Below are 4,764 nucleotides of genomic sequence, written 5' to 3'. Positions count from 1 at the left end.
CCCACTTTTCTCCAGCCACACTGATTTCTGCTCTCAACCCCACTTTCTAGGCACTTGAATTTGCTCTTCCTTCTCCCTGAAATGCTCTTCCTAGAGATCTTCCCATGGCTCGCTCCATCACTTCCTCTTCTATGGCCGCCATGTCTAAAATCACACACACACACACACACACACACAGAAACACTTCCTTCTTACCTCTGTTTTTCTCCTTAGCTTTTAGCATGATTCAACACTTTACATATCTTACTTGCTTATTTTGTTTATTTTATACCCCCAACACCACTGGGACATAAGCTCCATGAAGAAAGGGATTTTGTATGGTTTTATTTTCATTTTCTCCGCACTGTTGAATTCCTAACACCTGGAACAATGCTTAGAACATGGTAACACTTGATAAATATCTGTTAAACAAATGAAGACAATTATTACAGACCTTAGATATATGGGTGCATCCTTACCATCATCTTGGCTAGCCACATGGAGCTCTGGTTTTTTTCCTTGGTTCTTGGCCATTGAATATTCTTGCCCGGAAAGCCACCATTTTAGAATGGAAAGGCACTGCCTGAGAATCAGAGAGACCTCGTTTCTCATGATCTCACTGGCTGTGTGAGACTCAGGTAATCCCCTCAAACTTCCTTGGACAAATCCTCACTCAACTGCAAATAACAGTTGTAGAAACAGTAACAGCTATCACGTTTGAGTACTTGCTAATGTAGCAGAAACTGCGCTGATTACGTCCTGAGGCTCCTGTGGGAAGGACAGAAGGTAAATGCTATTATGCCGAACTTACAGATAAGATAAATGAATTCTCAGAGACAGTAAGTCCTTTACCAAAGAGCCATAGCAAAGCTGCAGCAAAGCTGGGGTTTAAACCAAGACAGTCATACTCCACAGTCCACACAATTGTTACTAGATAACATGATTTCCCTTGGACAGAGGCATGTAAGCTAATATCCCCTGTAGCTGTAAGACTTGCCCTCTGCCCACCCATCCATCTACCAATTCATCTATCCACCCGCCCATTCATCCACCCACCTGCCTACCTATCCATCCACCCCCATACCCATCCATTCATCTATCCATCCACCCACCCACCTGTCCATGTATCTGTTCATCCATCCACTCATCCATCCATCTAATATCCACCCATCCATCTGCCCATCCATTCATCCATTCCTTCTCTCACCTGTTGACCTGAGGAACCTTACTTAGTGATGAATTAGTAAAATATATCCTTCCAGTCAGAGAAACAGCACATAGTGCATGTTTTACGGGCAGTCAGTTACTGGTGACATCTTGGTACTCAAAGAACAGCATTCGATGACTCCATTAGCTATACCAATAACGTGGAATGTAAGATGACATAAAACTGGAAAGAAAAACAAACAAACATAAAATCCAACCAGGCAAGAAACACAAGAGCTAACATTTGGTTCAGGGGAAGCAGAGAGGAATTGTAACATTTTCAAGTACCGACAGTTTGGGAACTGGCCCTGCCTTCAAATATATTCCATGTCTGAATTTCTTTTTAATTAAAGATTAGTAAAAACACAAAATGTAGTTTGAAAGGACAAATAAAAACCATTAGCATCCTCTGCAAATATTTATTATAGATAGTTATAAGCACATGCTCTTCTCTCTATCCCATACTGCATGCTCTGGGGAACCCCCAAAAAGTAAAAGCCATACCCTTGAAGAGTCTACATTTCTTGGAAGGAGATAAAACATGTCCTTTGGCATGAAAAGATGGTGGGGAAGAGTGCAAAGGTGTGGTACAGACATCAAGGGTGGAGAAGTTTACATGTCAGGAAGGTTGGGGGTGGCAGTGTTGGATCTATTACGGAAGAGAGGAATCTCTACTTGGCCCCTCAGAAAGGAGAGCCTGGCTCCCCAAGGGGCTGATGGTCAAGCCCTGCCTGGGTGTCATCCCTGCCAGCCTCATCCTTTTCCACAGTAGCAGGCTCAGCAGCCTGGAGAACTGTCCCCCCAGAAAACTCTGTGTCGCCACACATTCAACCCTCATGGCCAGGGGCATGAAAGCGGAGGTGCCCACTGCATCCCCGTCTGATGAAGCTGAGCCCTGACTTGGGGATGTCCCAGGAGCTGCCCTGCACCAGGGGTCCTGTTGCTCATGCCAGAGTCCAGGGTCCACTCCGAGCCCTGGGCTTTGTGTGCATTTGCTGGGATTCGATTTCACTTGTTTTCCAACCCTTCACCAAGTGACCATTACATCCTGCCAAAAGAACACACTGGAGTTCAAAATAACACCCTCACCTACTTTCACGCAGACATTTTTTATTGTTTCAGAGTCAAGGAATGTGATTAAAGTATGTGGTAAGATATTTGCCCTACAGCTCAGACTTAGATTCCCTTAAGGGCTGGTGTCTTGAAGTCCTCCTTTGCAGCCCCTGCGCCTGATGTATTCTGGCCCTTCGAGGGCATTCTGTGGACGGGTGTGTTTTTGTTTGTTTAGGAAAACAGCTTTACTGAGAGTCACATACCATACGATCCACCCATTTAAAGTGTACAATTCAGTGTTTGGTTTTTTTTTTAGCATAGTCACAGGTATGTGCAAACATCACCACAGTTAATTTTAGAACAATTCCTTCACCTCAAAAAGAAATCGTGTAGGCTTCAGCAATCAATACCCTATCCTCTTTTGCCCCCAGCCCTAAACAACCACCAATTTACTTTCTTTCTTGATAGATTTGCCTATTCTGGACATTTCGTACAAATGGACTCATGTAATCTGTGGGGTTTTGTCATTGACTACTTCAATCCACATGGTTTCAGGGCTCATCTGAGCTTAACAGGTGTCCACACTTCATTCCTTTTCATGGATGAATAATACGCCCTTATACAGATAGACCACATTTTGTTCATGCATTATCACCTAATGGACGTTTGTTTTTTTCTACCTTTGGCCGGCATGGGTAATCTTGCTATAGAACAAATGCACAAATATCTGTATGGACATTTGTTTTCATGTCCTTTGGGTAAATACTCAAGAGTGGAATCGGTGGGTTTGTACGGTAACTCTGAGTTTAATCGTTTGAGGAACCGCCAGACTGTTTTCAAACTGGCTGCACCATTTTACTTCCCACCACCTGTATATGGCATGCTGGTTTCCCCACATCCTCACCAACACGGGTTATTGTCTGATACGTAGCTATGTCTTGAGTGATAGACCAGGGATGACTAAGGTTGAGAGACTCCCACAGGATATAAGAAGAAGTGGGTTGAGACTCTAAGGTGGGCATCATTCCCACCATCGTCAGCCTTCCCTGTGTCTCCAGCGTGGCTGGGTGAGAGGGACAGCCCACCAGATTTCCACTGTGCATTGGTTCCCATCTCAAGATCTTGCCAGACTTTGCTCAGGTTCACCATCCCCCATTTCTGGAGCCCCTCCTTTTCTCTTCTTTCCTTGGACCTCAGTTCATAATTCAAGGCTTCCTGCTTTTGAAACTCGCTTTTGTGCATGCAAGCCTGGGGCAGCCCTGACATTCCCTTGACTGACACACTGAGAGCACAGACGAAGACATACACAGCCGTATCTGATAAATCAGCAAGGTGGGCCTCCCCATCAGACCCGTAACACGCCAGCACCCCCTGCCATATACACACCCTCTAGTGGAGAAAGAACGAGCAATACTGAAAAATCAGCACCTGTTTCCCTCTGAGCAGGCGATGACCAACAGCTCCATACCAGGATGAGGTCTGAGCAGATCCAGGAAGAACGAGAAGTAGCGGTTACCACAGACAGGTATCCCCAGACAAGCGTAGTGAGCGTCTCCATCTGCCCATGAAGTCAGCATGTGGCAGAGGGCGGTGGGGCAGGTGGGCGCTCTCAGAATCCTGCACTCCACTGTAGCCCACCGTGAAGAAATTCGGCAGAGATTGCTGAATGAATTATTTTGCAAAAGGAATTCAAACTTCCGGGATTTTAATATCAACTCAAACTCATGTTTCTTTCTTTAAAAACCATTAAGGCTGATAAATTTTTTAATGATAGTTTTATAACTGATCTCTGGTTCTATTAATCTCTTTGTACTAACAAAATTACAAAGGGACGTTGGCTGGCACTCTCATACATGGTCCCACAGTGATCAAGGCCGTCTGCAACCTTAGCTGCCCTCCAGAAAGTGAGCACTCTGGAAACAAAGAAGACGGTCTTAATGCATGAGAAAATTCTGCCACCGAATTTCCCAAGAAATATCCGTTAGAGTGGTAATTCTATAGGACGGCAATAGGTATTAAATAACAAAAGAGCCCTGTGTGCAAACAAGCTTATAAATCACAGATTAAACACAGTTTAAATAGGTTTATTTACTGCAGCATTTTTTGTAGCTCTTAATGCCGCAGTGTGAATTATGAATCTCCAGGAGGAGAACATAATATGTGGTATTTCCCAAACTCACGGAAACCGCATTTTAAGGCACATCTGGGGGGGACCGTTTCCACAGAGCACACCTTCACTCCATGTTACACACCAGTGCACAGAAACTACGCATAGTTCAAGTTCATGACACTTTCTAAGTGAAAGGACAGAGGACGGGTACTCCCCGTGTGTGTAGCTCAGCCCACCCTTCCACTCTGCCTCCAGAATATGACTGCAGAATACCTATCTATCATTCCATCGTTTGGAGGGTACTGCTTCACTGAGTTTGTAAACTTCACATGGCATGATTCGCACTGATGTATTGTCTTTTGTTGTTGTGTTTCGAATACCTGTTGTGTCAAGAAACGTGGTTTTGTTTTTGGTCT

The 4,764-nt window shown here is 44.5% G+C and overlaps 1 long non-coding RNA gene across 1 annotated transcript; it reads right to left on the bottom strand.

The window, feature by feature from the left end:
* Positions 1-439: 439 nt before the first annotated feature.
* Positions 440-2,158, bottom strand: LOC123838274 (uncharacterized). The gene is made up of 3 exons (XR_006789444.3): positions 1,690-2,158; positions 1,187-1,369; positions 440-747 (listed from the first exon to the last, which is right to left on the bottom strand). It is a non-coding gene; the product is annotated as an uncharacterized LOC123838274 (long non-coding RNA).
* Positions 2,159-4,764: the final 2,606 nt, after the last annotated feature.

The sequence above is a fragment of the Mirounga angustirostris genome, unplaced genomic scaffold, assembly GCF_029215605.1.
Source record: "Mirounga angustirostris isolate CCGP_5_RB_7025 unplaced genomic scaffold, mMirAng1.0.hap1 SCAF_3, whole genome shotgun sequence".
Lineage (NCBI taxonomy): Eukaryota > Metazoa > Chordata > Mammalia > Carnivora > Phocidae > Mirounga > Mirounga angustirostris.
This window is presented reverse-complemented; position numbering and strand designations above follow the sequence as displayed.